The sequence below is a fragment of the Maniola hyperantus genome, chromosome 4 (assembly GCF_902806685.2).
Source record: "Maniola hyperantus chromosome 4, iAphHyp1.2, whole genome shotgun sequence".
NCBI lineage: Eukaryota > Metazoa > Arthropoda > Insecta > Lepidoptera > Nymphalidae > Maniola > Maniola hyperantus.
In genome coordinates, this window is record NC_048539.1 from 8,957,985 (window position 1) to 8,980,615 (window position 22,631).

The 22,631-nt window shown below is 35.4% G+C and overlaps 1 protein-coding gene and 1 long non-coding RNA gene across 3 annotated transcripts in view; both read left to right on the forward strand.

The window, feature by feature from the left end:
* Nucleotides 1–22,631, forward strand: part of LOC138402270 (uncharacterized) — a 229,087-nt gene that overhangs the window by 106,687 nt on the left and 99,769 nt on the right. The window lies entirely within an intron of this gene.
* The window catches only part of LOC117981942 (uncharacterized), an 89,324-nt gene continuing 68,321 nt past the window's right edge, over nt 1,629–22,631 (forward strand). For both annotated transcript variants that reach the window (XM_069498313.1, XM_034968210.2), the window contains exon 1: nt 1,629–2,086. The gene's annotated coding sequence lies outside the window, so the exon portion shown is untranslated. The remainder of the gene's footprint in view (nt 2,087–22,631) is intronic.

Here is a 22,631-nt window from a genome sequence, read left to right on the forward strand (position 1 = left end):
TTTGGAGAGAGTGCCGTAGAACTTTTAACCTTGTTCCTAAAAGATGGTAGAAAGGTGAGGACCTTTCTACCATCGTATTGCAAGACATCGCCAAGGTCTGCACCAGTACGTAGTTGAAATTCTATGGATACGTACGAAGTAATTTGCCTCCTCATTTCTAATTCCAACCGCTAAGATTTGGAACACCTTTCAAGCATCAGCTTTCGCCTCCATTTATAATATGGGTACTTTCAAGTCAAGAGTGAATAGGCATCTTCTAGGCAAGCGCGCTCCATCTTAGACTGCATCATCACTTGCCACCCGGGTCTGATTGCAGTCAAGCGCTAGTTTATAAATTTAAAAAAATCTAAATCAGGGTAAACAATAATTTACTAAAGTAAGTAAACACCTGCGTACACGGAACAGAATTTTTCTGTTCCGTGCCTGCGTACAATTCAAGAAAATATATGGCAAATAAAATTATGGATCACTATTAAAAGTATGGATTGAAATCAATCATTAAAATAAAGATTTTAATGAACTTTAATTCAATTCTCCCTCTTTCTCTGTGCATCGCACTCCTCATATTTGAGGGTCATGACCTTTTTCTATTAATAACATACCTAATGGTAGGAGTTCTCTTGGAATAATAATACGGTGGGAAATGGGTTCGCAGATCCTCCCGCATACAAATTCGACTGGGAACGAGATTTCGACTCCGAGGTTTTTAGGTACAGTTATTATCAAAATATAAGTAGGTATTAGTGACAATAACCAACCGATTCTTCGAGACACGGAGAAGACAAAAAGGCCAAATTCGGTTCTTCAAATTTGGTCACCCATCCAGTTACTGACTTGAATCAACGTTGCTTAACAATCGCAATCGATTATAATATTGCAGCACTGCAGTTATCATGGTACAGAAGGATTACTCCGCAAAGACTCGAATTATGACGAATTATAGTGCAATTTCATTTCGCATTGCGCTGTGGCCTATAAAATTAAACGTTTTGTCGCGCAAACTTGTCTTTTATTCTATTGTATGAGCGATACCAGTTATTAAAGAACTTGATAGAAACTGATTAGTTTAATGTATTTAATAATGTGACCTAGTTTATTATAAAATTAAAGCGAATAATTTTGGCTCAAAATGCTAAGAAAAGCAATGACATGACTTGCATAATTCCTGGATGTATAGGATAACCTTAGTTGTCAATATGCTAGCTGTGCATAGACGTGGCTGTTCATCAGAATGTTATATCAATACCTATCTTGAATCATGACCTTATTGAAGTATCTTTGTACGTGATCTAATTTTGGTAGGTGAAGGTTGTTAGACTAAAGGTTACATTAAACAATGCACGAGGAATTTAATGCGAGGTATGGAATAACAGCCGAAAAGTTGTTGCAAATATAGGTAGGTAGGCGTAGTTATAGCTAAGTCTAACCGGTCCTGGCCTAGTTGTACTCCGCGCAGCAAGAGTGTGCTGTTGCACAAACATCAAACTTAAATTATTGACTAGATATTATAGAAGTGAAATAAAGCCTCGATGCTACGTGCGGCTGCTCGGCCGTGCATACCGAATCGTAGGATCAAAGCACGCATAGGTACTTTACCAACTCCGACACCTACACGACTTCAGGTCGGGGTGTGCGTGTGTTGCTGTAATAGAACACACAAGCGCAGACGGCAACACTAATAAAAGTATAATAAAAGTTACCAAGACAGAAGTGCGGTGTACGGTACTATTTGTTTGGAGGGAGGTTGGAGGCACTCATACAAGCGAGGGAGAGGCTGTGTTGGCGCTGCGGGCGGCCCGCCAGTTTACCGTTGCAAGGCGCGTTGTGCGGCCGGACGCTCGACCGTCAACCGTGCGCCGCCGGCACCCTGTAGCCCGGCCTCCGCTGCTACCACATTACCATCCTCGCCTTCCTGGACTTCCTCCGGGACTCTATTGAGCTCTGTGTACTCGAGGGGTGTTTATGGACTAATCCCTACATATCTTGTTCTCTAACTCAGAGACGAAGTGCTACTACTCGTGCTTATTTCACTGAAGTGCTAATCCCAATTCTGGTTCTTTATTGGATCGCCTTTGTATCTACGAAGGTAAGTTTCATATTTAAATAACAACTTGATATGGTTTTCATTGGAATTTCTACATAAATTTGCGTTTTAAACGTACCTAATTAAAGTTAGTCGTGACTAATCTCCACATTAATGTTGCTGCATTAAAAACATTTTATTGATATCTTACAAATTAAAAGTAGGAATTAAAAAAGTAAATGACGTATAAGTCGATATACGTAACTTTTAGCTGCGCTAACCCGGTGCGGGTGAGCGGGGATGGTGAGCGGGGCGCACCCTCGCCTCATCATACTCCGATTACTAAAAGTTTGGTATTTAATTTTTTTTTAAACAAAGTTCTGATTGTAGTTTATTGATATATTAATAACTATTAACTGCTGTTTGTTATTACGAGTGCATCGAACATATACCTACGTCACATAAATTCATTTTCTAAATCTGAAGGAATCACGTTTGAACAAAAATCAAAACTAGTTTATGCCACATGGCATAAACTAACTATCCACTCGTTGGAATTTTATGCAGCTATTAAATAAGTTGCAACGCGTGTTTTGCAATAGTTAGTTCTTTCCGCGTTTTTGGCAATGATTTTGCCACTGTTACACATTCATATTTACTTGTCTGTTTTTTTTAATTTAAATGCATGAGACAAGGTAGGTTAAAATATTATTTTGTTGTTTTATATTATGTAGAACCAACTACTTACCGCTTTTAAGTAACATTGGTTACCTGTATTTTTTTAATATATAAGTATTTTATTAATTTAATTAGGTGCCACATTTCATGACAGTAAGTATAAACCCAAAATATTTTTATTTCATATTGAATTGTAGATGAACCAACGTATGGCTCTAGTGCCTCTACCACCTCTTTGAAAAACAGGTCGCACTGAGAAGAGTTGACACCGTTATCCTTTTTAGGGTTCCGTAGTAAACAAGGAACCCTTATAGTTTCGCCATGTCCATCCGTCTGTCCGTCCGTCCGTCCTCGGTTAATCTCAGGACTATTAGTGCTAAAAATCTGTAATTTGGCATGGGGATAATTTATATTAATCACGCCGACAAAGTGGTGAATTAAAATTGTGATAAATATTTTATTTAGGGTAGCTCCGCTACATGTAAAATACTGTGGGTGTGAGAACATAATTTTTCGATTTCTAGATCCGTTTGTAAAATATGATGTTTTAAAGTGCTAATTTTAATTAGAGTCAAGTGTGTCTTCGTTGAATCCTGTCTTAGTGTTAGGCCTGGTTTCGACATAAACAAAGAGAAGAAGAGATTCACCAATAAGATTAATAAAAAATGACGTGAAAAAATTATCATATCATCCTTTTAAAATCTAATTGATTGACTATGTACACATCGCTTCACTGTGTATAGGTGGAGACAGGGCCTTAGATGGTATTTTTTTATAGTCTATACACGGCTAAGGCTCTCTGCCGTTTTCTGGGAGTCTACAGTTTTTTCACACGCTCTGGTTAGGCTTCTGGCTACTTGTTAAAAATATGTGAATAGTTAATCAAAAGTAGTATAATAACTATAATGTATATAATAAAGTATAGTAAAAAGTATAACCTGAGTTTATCTGTAAAACTATTTACGTTAATCTAGGTAAATACAAACTGTAGTATTTCTAGACCCAGCAGTTTGAGCTGTTTATTTACACATACTTACAATCCTAATCTGCCGAATTATAATACCCAGCGAAATAGGTGAGAATTTGACGAAATGATTCATGGCTCCTTTAAATTGATTATTATATTTTTTACAGTAAATTCGAAATCGATTCGGAAAATCGACTTTACAAAGAAACTTTTTTGTAACTCATTACGCCTAACATTATAAAAACTAGATAATCCATCGCTAATTTCCTCGTTACCTTGTTAAAAAAAATATTGTAATAGTCTTTTTTATATTACATGAAATTGTAGTATTTTAGCAAGAGCCGGGCGCGCGTTGATGTCTTTTCTTCCCACGTTTTGCTCAAAGTTTTGAGTTACATGTTTTGAATTTACTACCTTTACAATGCCAGGAATTTATAATGTTTCTACAATAACATATTTTAAATTACATAAATCGCCTTTAAATGTCACCAAGCATAATGGTAAACGATGACGCAGTGTAAATAGTTATAAATTACCCACATATTAAGTACTTTATTACTTCCACGTAGTAATACTTCGCCTATAATAATAATAATAAAAAACCAGTCAAGTGCGAGTTGGACTTGCACACAAAGGGTTCCGTACCATCGTATAAGATATTTTAACATTTTTATGTGCAACACTGCAAGTTAAAGACAACAGCGCCAACCTACCTATTTCATGATTCTAGGCAGATTCTAGGTCAACAGAAAGTACCCTATAGGTTTTCTTGACAGACACGACGGACAGAACAAAATGATCTTATCAGGGTTCCTTTTATCTTTTTGAGGTACAGAACCCTAAAAATGCTTGCAACCGGTGTGTAGATTAAAAAGCATAAATATGCAACAGTTGCCAACTCAACTAATGGCTAACTTCAAGTCATTAATCCGCCTACAGGTTAGTTATCTCCGGTCTCCTTATTGAATTGATTTCATTTTCTGTGTCAACAGGAGTTAATAAAAATTTGCAGTTAGATGTTTTATGAATATGATAGTAAATATACGTTTTTTATCATAAAACACCTAATTGCCTGTTTTCATTGACATTGTTAAGTGCTCAGAGCGATAGTTCAGAAAGTTTTATCTTTAAACATACATACTAAAACATATTACTATGAGAAAGTTAGTTGTAAACAGTAGGGTTCTAACCAGGCATAGCATATTTTTAACCAACTTGAAAAAAGGAGGAGGTTCTCAATTCGAATGTATTTCTTTTTGTATGTTTGTTACGCGATTTCTTCGCCAAATATGAACCGATTTTAATGATTCTTTTTTTGTTTGGTAGGTCAGAGGTACTTGAGAGGTGGTTCTATTTTACTTTTGTAAAGATCTGATGAATATCTTCGGAGATGGAGAACAGAACTCCTCAATAGATAAGAGTAAATTGCTCGTGATCAGTGTAACAGCTTAGTAAACAGTAGGTTTTTAACCAGGCATATCATATTTTAGTACGATGGGGCCACTAAAAATTGTGAAATAAAAAAATTTCAAAAAAAAAATAAAAACTGACTTCAATAACCACTAACACTAAAAAGTGTAGAGGTGCAACCTCTACCGTTACTTGGCTGGCAGCTATTAAGAAAACTTCTCAGCTGCCACACAACAATATTCAAATTTGGAACGCAGTAGAGAATCCTCCTGGTCACGCACGTTACGAGATTCCACATTCCCTATCATCCGCTCGTCACGTCAACATCTTCTAGCATTGTATTATATAAAGCTCGCGAGCCCGTCTGTATTGTACATAACATATCAATTGTAAAGTGTAAAATAAACATCACTATATGTAGCTGGTTCTTCATTACACCAACCCTTCAGCTACATAATTGGTGACCCATCATTGAGGAACACATCAGCCACATTGGGTACCTACGTCTACGGTCGAGCCTGCACACTGCTCCCGTACATCTCCGGCGTGCAAGCAACTCAACGCAACAAGCAACGACGTGCGGCCACATTAGCTGCACCCTCTGAACGCGAAAGCTACGAGTTACGACTGCGACTCGACATGGACGCCACAGATGGTGTCCCTCGTGGACGCAATCCAGTTAACTCGACGCGGCACGCTACGCAACCTACCCTGTCCTACATCGCTGACCACAACTCAACCTCCTGAACCCGACGCGAGGTTCATACGTGCATGCCTTGTGAGTACATATCCAAGGCGCCCTGAGGAGGGATCCAGGTTTTATAAGGACATTATTTCTTCTGTGCTGAAAAACAATTTCTAACAATAATATTTGTGACATTGCATTTTGTTTTGTGAAAATTATTTTTGAGTGACGTATTTTTGTAATTTTCAAATTCAGTGAAAAAGAACATTAACATTCCATGAACAATATAGACAATAAGTGACGTCTCATCATCTCATTTTAAAAAGGGAATTTTTTATAGACATTTTACTTTTTTTAGAACAATTTTATTTAGTTATATTGTCATGTCATAATTGCCATTGTATTTTGTAAATTTTCCTGTCATAACAATTTAAATTTCAGAAATTTATAAAGAAACAGTATTACACGTATGAAGAGGACTAATCTCTCCGTTCCATGGTTCCATTCACAACAAACTCCTACGGACCATGCCACAATTCGTAAGGTTTTCAGCAAAGCTTCCTCCGTGCATTGCGGATCATCTTTTATTTCAAAGTGAAGCAGCTTTTGTGGAGTGCTGTATAGCCTCCGCACACATGTTCCTGTAGTACACTGGGCAGCCTAAGACACGATGTCACTCGTTCGTAAGTCCTTCGACCTTTTCACTTTTCCAGGTTCACTGAGTTTATCGCGCTCAGAACCTCTCTTCAGGTTTGTGTGGACGCGAGTTTGCCAAGGTTCGACGTGAAGAAGATTTGCTCGTCATGCGTCTCCTCCGTCATCAACCTTTTTGCACTCCGAACGCTTCATTTATTGTAATTATTTTTTTCCGTGTCACTTAGGCATACAGGTCCACTGCTTATTTCTCTGGTCTTAAGTACTGCCTCCCAGTCATTGTGTACACAATGACCTGGGGTATTACACCATTACCAGATACTGCTACAGAAGACTCAACATTGAGGCAACTTTCAATCCTATTTGCCTTCTCATTTTTATCAATACATGTTCTAGCTTTAGGGTTCTTTTCCTTCATTCTTATGTATATAATACTTGCCTTACTTAATATTTCTTTTTTTTTCTGTTTCTCACTCCGTAGGGGGGTGATGTAGAGGTGCAACCTCTACCGTTACTTGGCTGGCAGCTATTAAGAAAACTTCTCAGCTGCCACACAACAATATTCAAATTTGGAACGCAGTAGAGAATCCTCCTGGTCACGCACGTTACGAGATTCCACATTCCCTATCATCCGCTCGTCACGTCAACATCTTCTAGCATTGTATTATATAAAGCTCGCGAGCCCGTCTGTATTGTACATAACATATCAATTGTAAAGTGTAAAATAAACATCATTATATGTAGCTGGTTCTTCATTACATCAACCCTTCAGCTACAAAAGTAAAAAATAATTTAATTTATTACCCAATATATTATGTATACAAGAGTTATTGTAGTTCTATAGTAATATTTTTTGCAGTCGGTGCCAATGTGGAGTCGCAAAACACTATGAAGAGTAGATAGACGGTTCGGCGGCTAATTGGCACCGGCTCCAAAAAATATTACTATAGAACTACAATAACTCTTGTATACATAATATATTGGGTAATAAATTAAATTATTTTTTACTTTTTAGTGTTGGTGGTTATTGAAGTCGGTTTTTATTTTATTTTTGATTATGTTTGTGGTAGGTAATAATTATGTAAATGTAATTTCTAATATGTCTTATGTATGTAGGTATGAGTCTGTATTATAGGGAATATCAAGATGTAATGTGAGCGAGTCATGCAAAGTAGATAGGTATATAAGTTAGAACCTAATGAAAACCACAAAATCAATCGTGACACACGGCTTATTATCTAACACGCAGCATTGTGCATTTCAGCACAACCAAGAATTTGCCTATGGCGTAGAAAGATGCCATTAAAGTCAGCGGGCGCGGTGCAGGGCGTAGTTTGCATTGTTCACGCCGTGCAATAATATCTATTACCCTATGAGCATGAACCGATGTGTTGGACCTATGGTTGCCAGGAAGACTTATTATCCATACTAGAATATTATAGTTAATGCGAAAGTGTGTCTGTCAGTTTGCTTGTAAGCTAGCTTTTCGTGGCCCATCCGTTTAACCGATTTTGATGAAATTTAGCACATAGATAGCTTTCATCCCGGGGGAGGACATAGGCTATTTTTTATTCCGGAAAATCAGTATCCACGGGATTTTTAAAATATTTTTTTTTAAAATAGCGTGCACTATTTACTTGGTACAGACAAAACTTGAAACTACATCCTGAAAACATCATACTTCTTTTTTTGGGCAGTCGTGTAAAAAGATAAAAGATTGGAATTGCAACCCTAAGTGGGTCTAAGTTTACGTAACTTAACACAAAGACTTTATGCTGTCCCACGGTCCTCACCTCATTGATACTCTAAGCCCATAAAATAGATATGTCTAGCTTTAGACAACTTGATGTAGACATTAAATTGCTACTAGTTTTATGTGAATTTCCCGTATAATAATTGATATTGACAAGTAGTTGATGTTGTCGCTTAAAGAAATGCCTACTTATTGGATACGAGTAATACCAGAGTGAACCAGAGTGAGGGAACTCTCGGTTTGATAATGAACGTGATGTCGTAGCGTCGACGTTTCGTTACAAGTTTCTTAATGGCCTAAGAGCCAGCGCGTGCCAGACCTTCCTTATTATGTAAAAGCTGGAAGTTTTTCCGCCCAATGTTGGGGACAATATGCAGGGAAACTTTCAGCTTTTATAAAGTAAGGCAGTTTTTCCTACTAATAGTCATTCAAGATTTTGATATTAGTTACCATTTTTTTTAATTACAGGATAGGCTTGACAACAATCATGTTTTAAAGAAATCTATATATATAAAAGAAAAAGGTGACTGACTGACTGACTGATCTATCAACGCACAGCTCAAACTACTGGACGGATCGCACTGAAATTCGGCATGCAGATAGCTATTATGACGTAGGCGTCCGCTAAGAAAGGATTTTGCAAAATTCAACCGCTAGTGGTTAAATAGGGGTTTGAAGTTTGTATGAAAGTCTGTCAGTTTTGAAGTTAGAATCGCGTTTTGCAATTAACACTAATCTATATATATATATAATCTATATCTATATATATAGTGGTTTAAAATTTGTGAAGTCCACGCGGACGAAGTCGCGGGCATAAGCTAGTCATTGATATAGGTCTAAGTTGGAGCTCGCTTGCTTACAAGAGCCTATTCACTCTTCACTTAATCGTCTAAGAATAATCTTCGTGGTCTTGTTCATTGAGAAAATTTTCCAGTAAGTAAAACTTTTTAGAGAACTCTAAAAAGCGTAATTGGTAATAGATAAATTGGAGTGAAATAACCGACCGCCTTGACCCTTAGCGCTAGGCGGAAGGTTGTTGGGCGTCGGACCGCGACGCTCCTGCGTAGAAATTGTTCGTCCTTGTCTGAACAATGCCTATAACCTTTGGCCATGGGAGAAAATATCATTATTTTTTAACAGTCAGTTAACTTGTCGTTGTAATATGACTAGATGATACCCGCGATTTCATCCACGTGGATTTGGTTTTTTAAAACTCCCGTGGGCGGTGGGAACTATTTGGCTTCCCGGCATTAAAAGTTGCAAGTATTTTAAAATTCCCGTAGGAACTCTTTGATTTTCTGGGACAAAAGAAACATATTATGTTTGTCTCCGGGGTGCAAGGTTCTCCTTTTGTCAAAATCGGTTAATGGGATGGGCCTTGAAAAACACACTGTTGCATTATAATATTACTATGGAAAAGATATATTTTCCAAAACAGGTAGGTGTCCAGGAATTTTGAACTAAAGCATATTTACCCACGTGTAAAATTACCGAACAAAAGGTACCTATAGTAACATAACCTTAGGTCTTAAAATCGATACTAAAGTTTAAAAAATATTTCAAAAAATAAATAAAAACCGACTTCAATAACCACCAACACTAAAAAGTAAAAAATAATTTAATTTATTACCCAGTATATTATGTATACAAGATTAATAATTGTAGTTCTATAGTAATATTTTTTGGAGCCGGTGCCAATTAGGCGCACGAACCGTCTATTTACTCTTCATAGTGTTTTGCGACTCCACATTGGCACCGACTCCAAAAAATATTACTATAGAACTACAATAACTCTTGTATGCATAATGTACTGGGTAATAAATTTAATTATTGTTTACTTTTTAGTGTTGGTGGTTATTGAAGTCAGGTTTTTTATTTTTTATTTATTTCACAATTTTTAGTGGCCCCATCGTACTAAAATATGATATGCCTGGTTAAAAACCTACTGTTTACTAAGCTGTTACACTGATCACGAGCAATTTACTCTTATCAATTGAAGAGTTCTTTTCTCCATCTCCGAAGATATTCATCAGATCTTCACCAAAGTAAAATAGGACCACCTCTCAAGTACGACCTACCAAACAAAAAAAGAATCATTAAAATCTGTTCATATTTGGCAAAGAAATCGCGTAACAAACATACAAACATAAACAGGCCGGCAACGCATCGGCGGCTCCTCTGGTGCTGCAAATGTTCATGGGCGGCGGTAATCACTTAACATCAGGTGACCCGACTGCTCGTTTGCTCGCTATATCTATTTAAAAAAAAAACAAAAAGACATACATTCGAATTGAGAACCTCCTCCTCTTTTCAAGTCGGTTAAAAATATGCTATGCCTGGTTAAAACCCTACTGTTTACAAAGCTATTACACTGATTGCGAGCAATTTACTCTTATCAATTGAGGAGTTCCGTTCTCCATCTCCGAAGATATTTATCAGATCTTTACAAAATTAAAATGAGACCACCTCTGAAGTATGTGCTACAGAACAAAAAAAAAAAAAAAAACCGGTTCATAATTGACGGAGTAATCGCGTAACAAACACACAAAAAAAAACATACAGTCGAATTGAGAACTTCCTCCTTTTTTTTGAAGTCGGTTAAAAATACCATGTCGTTATGAATAAATAATATTATGCATATGTATTCAATAAAAGAAGTTATAGGCTTAATTAAGCTTATAAATTAAATTCATGCAAATTCATAAATAACAATTAGGCATACTAGGCCTACTAGTTTCTAAAGTCAATCTGCGTATCTATAAATATTTCAAAATTTAAACTATGTGAAACATTCGTTTAAGCTTAAAAAGCTTGTTATCAAAATGAAATTTAATATGGCCAGATATGACTAATTACTAATTAAAATACTAACGACGCTTTGACAGTGGATGGAGTAACAAATCGTTTTTATGATATCCTGTCTATAACTTTTTTCATAGGAAATATGATCCACTTCTTACTTCCTTCTAAATGTTCACTTGCTCAAATTGTTTCCGTCCTCTTTTCATTCTGCTAGTGAAATTTGTATATCCGTATGTCTTTATGCACATTCAATAATGAGGGGAAAACAACTGTTGTTATGTGCTGCTGCTGAACTATGAAAACTCCTTTATTTTTTTGTATTGATGTACCTACTCGTAAAATGTTAATTTATCAAAAAAACTACATAGCGAATTTGCTTATAAATTGCTTTTTGGGAAAAGTATCATTGAGTGGCAAAGTTGGCTAGTTTGACGGTACACGGTAACTATATACCATTTAGGACGTCTTATTAAGGAAGGCGGAATATGTCTTTAACATTAGATTCAAGTATTTGATATTGATTTCAAATTGAAACCTTCACAGACAGACAGGCTGCCGAAAGATGATCCTATAAGGATTTGTTTTTCCTTTTGAGATAAATTAGCTGTGAAAAGGCATAAATCTTACTTAATCACACACAACTCCAATTAAAAATACATATCCTACCTACTGCATCTGTATGATTCACAAAATAATTTGATTTTTAATTGTTGTCCTAGTATGACCTTCAATCAACCTAATTATTTCATACCAGTAGCTAGACAGCTATTTATAGTTTCTGTCTTGCCGTAAGACCAAGTTTAAAAAATTTGAACTACCATTACAATATGATAAGTATAAAGAAGCCGTAAAGCCTCGTAGCCTCTACGAGTGGAATGCAAGCTGTGTCTGTGCCAAACGTAACAGACGGACAAAGAAACATTTCCGCCAGTTTTATTGCAGTGGATTTATTTAAATCACATTTTAACTGGCGTGTTTTACATTAACTTCTTAGTTTGCCAATTTCACCAGCTGACGTGAACGCGAATTAATCGCAAATATTTTACAATAAAAAACCAGCCAAGTGCGAGTCAGACTCGTACACGAAGGGTTTCGTACCATCATAATATAAGAAAAAACACTTTTTTTGTGATGTAATCATAAATTCACGGTTTTCGGATTTTTCCCTCAACTTGTGCTATAACAACTACCTATGATTTTGTGTGTCCATAAAAACATAAATAAAATCAAAAAAAGTGACTGTAACAATGTAAATACTAGAAATAAAAATAAACTTGTAATGCCCACCTCTAGGCTAAATAAAGTTACCAGAAAATTGATTGCTATTCATTTTCTGGTAATTCTATACGTTTTTATAATAAGCTTCCAGAAGACATATTGGAGATGTCTCTCAACAAGTTCAAAGTTTTTATAAAATGTAAGCTTATTGAAAAATCCTATTCCAATGTAAAGGATTATTTAAATGATAAGAAAGCTTGGGAATGAGTTGCTTAGCGGCTTTGTGATAGTTTTAATAAGTTTAAATGATTTTGTAAAGTGGTGATAATAAAAAGAATACCCGGCTGAGTTTGTTGTGGGCTCTTCTCAGACCTGGTGCGTTTGGAACCCTCGTAGCTTAAGTTTTAAGTTCGCGTAAAAATTATCACCACTATATCATCATGTTACAAATGCAACAACCGACCATCAAAAAGTGTAATTTATTATAGTTCTTGCATTTCACGAAGGCGAGTGGGTCATGCTTGTGTATAAGCCGTATCGGTATAAGTAAGGTACAGTAAATGTGTGCGTTTCCGAGCGCTTGTTCGCCACTGATTATACGACGACTGAGTATACGACGTAACAATAAGTAAAGTTCACTCGCCTTCGTGAATTGCAAGAACTGTACTTATTTTGAATAAACTATTTGACTTTGACTTTACCTGCCTTTCATGATTTTAGGTCGACGGGAAATACCTGCCGTATAGGTGTAGGTACCATATCTTGACAGATACAACAGACAGACAACGCCGTGATTATATAACAGTTCCTTTTTTCTTTCTAAGGTACGGAACCCTAAAAATATGAATAGTAAATATATTTAATCTAGAACATAAAACCTCATATTTGTTAAAAATGTGGTTTTGCTCTGTGGCGTGACTAATATCCACATTAAGTTTTATATGTCGAAATTTGCTCAAAGCAACGCGCAGACATTTTTTGGCCATGCATACGCACACACATACACTGTCCGGTTGTTTTTGCCGAATATTAGAGGCAAAGAAACCGTCGAATACCGCTAGCACCGCAGTCGGTTATTGCTCTCGGATTCCGCAACAAATTAACATGTATTCGGTACAACTACATATTTTTATACTTAGTGTCTATAGGATAATTGTTTTTTTTACTAGGTACTTGTTTAGAAGCGCTTATGAAACGCTTTCTAACACAATATGTATTCTTAATGGCATGTCCTATACACCTACATAAAAATATAGTCAAACATAGACCATTATACATTTTCATAAATTATATTATAAGCAACGTTCCGTGTGGTATATAGATTTTAAGCCCTGTATCCTGTATCCTTTACCTACTTATTTTGGTTTTGTAGCTTTTTAAGACAAGGAAGGATTTATAATATTATAGCCATATTGTGTTTATATCTTGTTTCTCCTATTTATTCATGACTGGCTTGTCGAAAGAGAAAACAAAACAAAAAAACATTTGGCCATCGAAGGATTTGAAACGATGAATTTACTTATCGTTATGGTTTCTGATTATGCTAAATTAATTAATAGAAATTTTATATTATTTTTACTTAATTACAGCCAAAAGATATGAAAATTAACATAAAAGAGTTATGACGTACAAAATGAATACTAGATGTTTTTAAGCTCAGATAAATAATGAACAACTATTCAAGAGTAGGTTAAATAATCTTGAATTAAATCAAATCAAGAAAGTAAGCTTCTACACTGGATTTCCATTAATTATGTTTTTCTATCTCTTGCCACCATTATCCAATAAAGAATGATTTATAATCGTATCAACAAAAATATAACATTAATCCTTACTCACATTCTAAATCGTAATATTTATGATCCTGACCAAATTTGTTAAGGTAGTTAAATACTGTGTTGTTGTATGAAATAACTAGCTTATGCGCGCAACAGTCCGCGTGGACTACGTGAATTTCAAACCCCTGTTTAACCCCTGAGGGGTTGAAATTTCAAAAATCCTTTCTTAGCGGACGTCTACGTCATAATAGCTATCTGTATGCCAAATTTAAGCCCGATCTGTCCAGTAGTTTGAGCTGTGCGTTGATAGATCAGTCTGCAGTCAGTCAGTCAGTCAGCTTTTCCTTTTATAAATATAGATTCTTAGCTTGGCTTCGTAGTAAATAATATGCCAGCTAGTCGAATTAAGAACTGGTTTGTAGAAATATTCGATGATAGAGTGCAAGTGAAAGCTATCATCGACTTACATAAATAAAAAATAGTTCCGTTTTGTATATCTATTTGTAATATGTGTTAAGCCTACTCTGAATTTGTAATAAATAGATATTTAGGATAATTATCCACATTATAGGGTTATTTATCCCATTTGGAGTTCGTGAGGAAGGGGGTGGGTACACCGTACACCTCAGTATAGCCTCGTGATAATGTTGAATCATCTTGACAAATTAGCGCGTACCGTGTGTATCCGGAACCGTACAAGATTCAACTTTCTCAACAGACAACTACATAGTGCCCGGTAGCCCGTCTATGAACTAATCATACCGAGTAGCGTTTTTTTGAAATAATAATAGCGACCAACTGAGCACGCCCATGAACATTTGTAGTACCAGAGTAACCACCAATGCGTTGCCGGCCTTTCAGGAATTTGTTGGTCCGCCCCTTGAGTAACCCCATGTTGTAATTTAATGGGAACACCACCGCAGGGAGTATATATATTATATCAAGTATTACATATATTTTTAATTAAGACATAGTGATATCGTTATTCATTACAATAGAATCTAAATATATAAAAGAAAAGGGTGACTGACTGACTGACTGACTGACTGAATGACTGACTGATCTATCAACGCACAGCTCAAACTACTGGACGGATCGGGCTGAAATTTGGCATGCAGATAGCTGTTATGACTTACGCATGGACGAAGTCGCGAGCATAAGCTAGTTATCATTAAAAATATAAATAATAGTAATATTGTTATTACTAAACCAATCAAACAGCCGTATTTTCTAGGAATCAGATCAGTTAAATGCACAAACGATAAGAAACGGTTCCAAACATAAGTTGTGTAAGTAATCGAATTGAAATAAAATTAAAAAGTTATTAAAAGTTAAAATATAATTCTATTGTTTTAAAAAAGTTAAATGTCTCTACAGCATGTGTATTATGAATTAAAAATTAAATGAATTGTATTAATAGTTAAATGCAACTTCAATATTAGTAAATGAAATCGAATAATAATTTACAATGAACGATATTAGATTCTAACAATCGAACGTCCTTCAATGATACTTTGATGCGGAAATTAGTCGACAAAAACCTACGTAAGTACAGTGCAAGAAAGAATAGTGACACGTAATTTAAGATATTATCGTTACCTATTTAATTTCATTGCAATTTCCAAACGTTTACATAATTTTACCAGATATTTAACATAGAAAAACAATTACACAAACAGTTTATTTGACCTAGCACGTGTTTTTAATCGATAAATTGATCGATAGTTTATTATTACCTACTAATTAATGATTTTAGATAATTCTAAATTAAGGCTTGTCAGTAATTTTTGTAAGTTTTAACTGTAGTCTACCAATAAAATTGATTGCAGAATTGTTATATTTGCCCTATTTTATCTACGAATTTCCCGAGCTATAAGGTGAATTCATGATGGCTAAATATAATTGCGCATACAAAGTCTTTACATAAAATGTGTGGGAAATCACAAGGTAAGGTAGGTAAGTAGTTTATTATTATATCCGTTTTATTCGTAAAAAAGTACTACTTATTGCGAAAACTAGCCATGTGCCTGATGGGATATCCCATCATCTCCTATTTTACCACCTTAGAGGCTTAAGAGTCGATTTACACTGGCAAGTGAATGAAAATACTAGTTGGCTGTCAGTCAATTGAAGAGTTTTATAAACTATGTGCATGTATAACATTATAGGGCACCTAAAAATTAAAATACAGGCCTAGAAATAAACATTGCCTAGCGTATCAAATAGTTTTAGCGCATTGTATCTAGCACAATGTTTACTAGACTTTAACAAAAACTCGATTAATTCTTTAATCGGTCTCTCGAGCGTGGGATTAGGATCGCAGATTTAGGTATAAACTTTATTCAATGTATACTTTTCCAGCCGCCTGTCTGACCTTCAGCTTTTAGCGTAGAGCCGGAACATTTATCACGGAGTCTTATTCAGATAAATATTTGCTTTGGAAGTACTGATATGGATATATTTTTATGATAATTTCCTTATCTTTATTAATAAGCAATTTATAATAATAATATAATATCTGTAGACCTACTAGCAACTTTTTGTTAACGCGGCATATTTGCCTCTTATGGTTATAAAATATAAGTAGGTATATTTATCTGTCTTTAGTTTTCTACTACTTGTCTTTACTAACTTAAATATTAAAAATCTGGATATACCTACATAATTATGTATACCTTTGTAAACAATATTCTGCATTTTGTATTATTTTGTTATATAGTTTAGCAATAACGTTCAATTCCATTTTTAGGGTTCCGTTGTAAACAAGGAACCCTTATAGTTTCGCCATGTCCGTCCGTCTGTCCGTCCGTCCGTCCGTCCTCGGTTACTCTCAGAGACTATTAGTGCTAGACATCTGTAATTTGGCATGGGTATAAATATTAATCACGCCGACAAAGTGGTGAAATAAAATTGTGATAAATATTTTTTTTAGGGTAGCTCCCCTACATGTAAAATGGGGATGATTTTTTTTTTCCCGTCTACCCCATAGTGTGGGGTATCGTTGAATAGGTCTTTTAAAAATACTGTGGGCGTGGGAACATCATTTTGCGATCTCTAGATCCGTTTGTAAAACATGATGTTTTAAAGTGCTAATTTTTATTCGATTCAAGTGTGTGTAACCCCCCCCTCTAGGTCAGCTATAATAATTGTGACTACGGAACCCTACAGGGCGCGTGGCCCGCCACAAAATGGCCGGTTTTTTATAAAAATAGCACTAGCAATATAAAATAGTAAAGGTACATATTTATGTAGGTACCTACTAGCTACACTTGGCTCAGTCTGATATTAATTGATTATTAGGACGGACAACATTCCCGTACCCGTTTCATCGTTATATTTCGGTATAAAAAGTATACGAAATTACTGTTTAGAAATCCAACGTTGTTTTTTTTTTAAATCAATCCATATTCAATAAGCTGACTGACTATTTTTCGAGTTTTGCGGGCACAAACATACGGAAGCTGTGTTTTTATATAATATTTATAAAGACTGACAAGATTTAGGCTGCTTTTCTACCAAAGGTGTGCTATGATACGTTTGCTATAGATGTGTGTGATATCCACCAATCATTTTAAGGGTTCCGTACCTCAAAAGCAAAAACAGAACCCTTATAGGATCACTTTGTTGTCTGTCTGTCTGTCCGTCTGTCTGTCAAGAAACCTACAGGGTACTTCCCGTTGACCTAGAATCATGAAATTTGGCAGGTAGGTGGGTCTTATAACTGGCTTTAGGGGAAAAATCTGAAAATTGTGAATTTGTGGTTACATCACACAATAAAAATTAAATTGTGGTCATGAAGTAATAATTTGTATTTTCAATTTTCTAACTAAGATAACTATATCAAGTGGGGTATCATATGAAAGGGCTTTACCTGTGCATTCTAAAACAGATTGTTATTTATTTTTATGCATCATAGTTTTTGAATTATTGTGCAAAATGTCGAAAATATACGCAACCCTCGTTGCGCGAGCCTGACTCGCACTTGGCCAGTTTTTTTTAATTAACTAAACTAAAATACTAACAAAAATAAAACGTATGAGCCTAGATTAAGGTGTACTGAATCTAATAAGACTAAAAGTGTCTAATTTTGTAAACGTTTGGAGGGGTAAAACGTTATCATCTGAAACAATATTTCAAGAATAAAATGTAGGCTTTAAATGCCTACTGGACTTGAAACTCTCTCTATCTTTCACGAGGAGAAGGCAGCGAAGCGGCATGAAACAGATAGCAGTTTTGAAAATACATACTCGCGTCGCGTTTTGTCACTAGACGATAGTCTTAATAATACTTAGTTTTATCGAATTGGTTTTAAAATATTGTTGGAGGATTTTAACTTTTATTCTGGCTTTTATATGATAAACTGACACATTAAAATATCATTGAGATTTTGCATGTGGATTTTCTCTAGGTATAAACGTTATAGCACCTCACTTAGAAAAGATTTTCAGAAATTTTACTCAATGCGAATGCGAAGTCGGCGTGGGTCAGCTACTTTTATAATAAGATCGAGTATTCAGGGTTAAATACCAGCAACTCTCAAAAACTTGTTCGTTTTGAATTATTATGATTTATTAATTAAGTTGTTTATTTTCTTAATGTTTCTCTGAACTACAGTTTTTGATAGGCACCTAATTGATAACTGCAATATTTTATATCGATAAGATGAATATTTAAACAATTAACTTGTGTTTAGTTACTTATCTATGAAGTTTTCCAAAAAGTGAAACGAATTATTATACTATTAAAACTATTGTGAAAACACATTGATGTCGAAACTAATAATTTTACATCCAGGTAGGTATAGGTTATACTGTTATGACCTACAATGACTCGCTCAAAACTTTTAATAGTCACTCAAGGGTATTAAAAGTGTCGTAAGCCAACAAAGACATTACCATAATAGCACTAAACTTGTTAATTCAGTTTGGAATTTGCACTTAAAGACCTGTTTGTTAAAAGATATAGAATATCTAATTGTATTTTTTATAGAACTCAAATAAGATATCTACTATCGCATATAATAAACCTGGATTTCCGTAGGTATACTCGTACAGACTCATATATTATGCTAAGCGAACGCTACTTACGTTGCTACTGTTACGTTCAGATTTAGAAAATCCGTATTTTTTACTCGTTAGAAATTGATGGTCTAAACGAGATTAGGTATATGATTTAGATTATGTTTAGGAAGAATAAATTAATTATAATAAACACATTTTTCGTTTTCATGCTATTCATAAAGTTAATTACATACTTTGTTCTTCATCATGGAGTTCTATTAAACATTAATAAAGATTTTATCTGTCATAATGCACTACCAAAATATGGCTCAGATGAATCTCCGGAATGAATAAAGCCGCAACAGTGGTATCCAATTAAGTAGATTGCTAATAAAAGTGAAATCGTAGCGAGTGCAGTGGCCGCTCAACGTTCGCGAAGACGTGAACGCGCGCCACGGTGACGCGCTACAGTACGACGCGTACGCTTTCAGAGTGTCCAATACACTTTGTCTTCTTAAATCCTAAAAGAGACGTGGATGCTTCAAGGGTGTCCAATACACTTCTTCTTCTTAAATCCTAGTAGAGACGCGGACTCTTCCAGGGTGTCCAATATACTTCTTCTTTTTAAATCCTAGTAGAGACGCCGAGGCTTCTAGGGTGTCCAATATACTTTTTCTTCTTAAATCCTAGAAGATACACGGACGCTTCTAGGGTGTCCAATATACTTTCGTCTTCTTAAATCCTGGTAGAGACGCCGAGGCTTTTAGGGTGTCCAATATACTTCTTCTTCTTAAATCCTAGTAGAGACGCCGAAGCTTCTAGGGTGTCCAATATACTTCTTCTTAAACCCTAATAGAGACGCGGACGCTTCCAGGGTGTCCAATATACTACTTCTTCTTAAATCCTAGCAAAGACGCGAATATAAAAGGAAAACGTGACTGACTGACGGACTGATCTATCAACGCACAGTCAAACTACTGGATGGATCATGCTGAAATTTGGCTTGCAGATAGCTATAATGACGTAGAAATCCGCTGAGAAAGGATTTTTGAAAATTCAAGGGGTAAAATAGGGGTTTGAAATTGGTGTAGTCCACGCGGACGAAGTCGCAGGCATAAGCTAGATAATTAAAACAACTTTATTTAAAAGCAATAAAAGTGTTTTTTCAAACAAGAACTATTTTCTCAGTCTCATGCTCGCCGAGTTGGTACCTACATAGTATTGTGATGATACCCGTTGTCAGAGATCACGGTCATTTGCCTGTTTTAAAACTAGCTCTAACACTTACTTTTGTTTACGTGATTCTTGAAGACGTGTTTTTAAGCTGGCCCATTATACTACTTATTAAATTCTTATTCATACAGTTAAGTTATAGTCTTCAAATATCAACAAAAGTTATGATTTGATCAAATTGTGAACACTGAGTTTGCGCTTTCGTTTGCATAACCTGATTGACCGAATTGCAATTATAAAGTGAATATTAAATACATTTGATTTCACACTATGTTTTCAAAACGTGCTATAAACTTCGTATTGAACGAAGGATTAATGAAAACGATTATTGAATGGTTTCCTTAATTTATTCATATTTTACACCTACATCTTTTGTATTAGAAATTGAATAATAAATGAAGCTCGTTACTTCTCTCGGACAACATCTTTGATTACGGCGATTTGTGATATAACTGATTAAAACATGTGCTTGATTTAACAGTTTTAGACGCTCTATAATCTATATATATAAAAGGAAAAGCTGACTGACTGACTGACAAACTGACTGATCTATCAATTCACAGCTCAAACAAGTGGACGGATCGTTGAAATTGGCATGAAATTTGTCGTGAAAATTGGCATGCAGATAGCTATTATGACGTAGACATCCGCTAAGAAAGGATTTTTGAAAATTCAACCCCTAAAGTGGTAAAATAGGGGTTTGAAATTTGTCTAGTCCACGCGGACGTAGTCGCGGGAGTAAGCTAGTATATTATAACATTTCTTATAACATTTCATTTCTTTTACATAACATTTGATGATGATAATTATTCAGTTATGTCTATTTTAACTTAGGTAAACATACTTACCTATTTAGACTTTTTTAACTGCTTTTTGTCAATCTTACCACTGTTCTGCATCGATAGGTTCCGTGTATTGGGAATTTCTTCTCGTACCTATTTTAAATCTGAATTATGGCGTTGTATACTGTACCCTAATTGAACAACAACACGTAAAAGATATACCTAGTTGGTGCCCAAACTGATACTGGTGGTGATTGACATATTCAATTTTTTATCTAGTAGGTGCCTATTATTCCCTTTGCTACAATATTTTCGTATTATTTATAATGCAGAACAATGACGCTATTCATATTCACTCTGCATAGCATAACTTAGCGAGACGAGAACCACGTAGGTAGGTACATTGTAGGTAGGTTACATCGTGGTTGGGCTGTAGACACGTAATAATATGTAACAAATGATTTAGATATCCAAATATGAGAATTTATTGCATCCTTTTTGGATGGCGGCTTTTTGTTTGTGTTCGTATGTAGGTATTCGTTTCCTTTGTAAGACGTGTAAAGATACCAGTAACTTCAATGCATCTAACTGTGAACCATTTTTACTTCGTACCTAAATGAGATAAACTATCGCATTACTACAATTTGATTGTATTACTAGCACCGCTATTCGTAGTCTGTGTATTGTATGAGTCAGCTAGTGCTTGTTCGTTGTTAAGGACTTTGACTAGTTTTCTTAAGTACAGTATCACGAGGAGTAGAGGAAAACGTGTCCGAGGTCCGAGCGGTGAGCTCGTTTCGGTACGGACATGATTTATCTCCGGCTTAGATCCGGTTCGTTCGGAGGCAGCACCCACGCCTGGCTTGCTGTACTAGTATTATCATGCTAAAACGATCAACCGATACATAACAATTAAACGTTCGCTTTGAAATTGCATTTTTATTACTGTAAACAAATATTTATTTATGAAAATAAATAGGAAATGCGAATGCAGAGTCCAAACTTCTTGTTTACATTTCATGCTTCCAGTAGGCAGGTACATATTATAAAAGAGGATACTTATATGAATATGTACGTACATGAGAAAAGTACCGGCCCGGAAGTTTATAAATATAGCGTCAGTGAGAAATAATTAGGAATGTGTATCTAATTCCATTTTGCCGTGCAATAGAAATTTCTAATTCGTGATGTTACTTGGCGAGACCTCATACGAATCACGTGAAGTATTTTTAAATGTCAATAATTTTACTTCACATTGAGTGTGATGTGCCATTACGTGTTAATGGTTAAAAGTGATTCGTTTTGCCTCGCCTTGAATGTATATTTGATTTGATCTTTCAGAGAATGTTGGTCAAGTGCCTATTTCTTGTGATGTTCTCTTCGATCGAACAGTTATAAACCGTGATTTTATTGAAATCCGAAATAATATCATTACATCTTAGTCAATATTTGTTTAATGCGTATATAAGTGTTTTATTTCGTTTTGCTTAATCCAGGTTGGAAGGGCCGGGCCGAGCCAGCTTAATGCTACTAAACCTCTACCAAATATGCGAAGTAAGATTACAGCGTATAGCTTTAACAAAACTCGTGAAGCAGGGCCTTTTGCTGATTTGTTGATAATCGTTGAGTACCTATTTGGGAGTTTTAA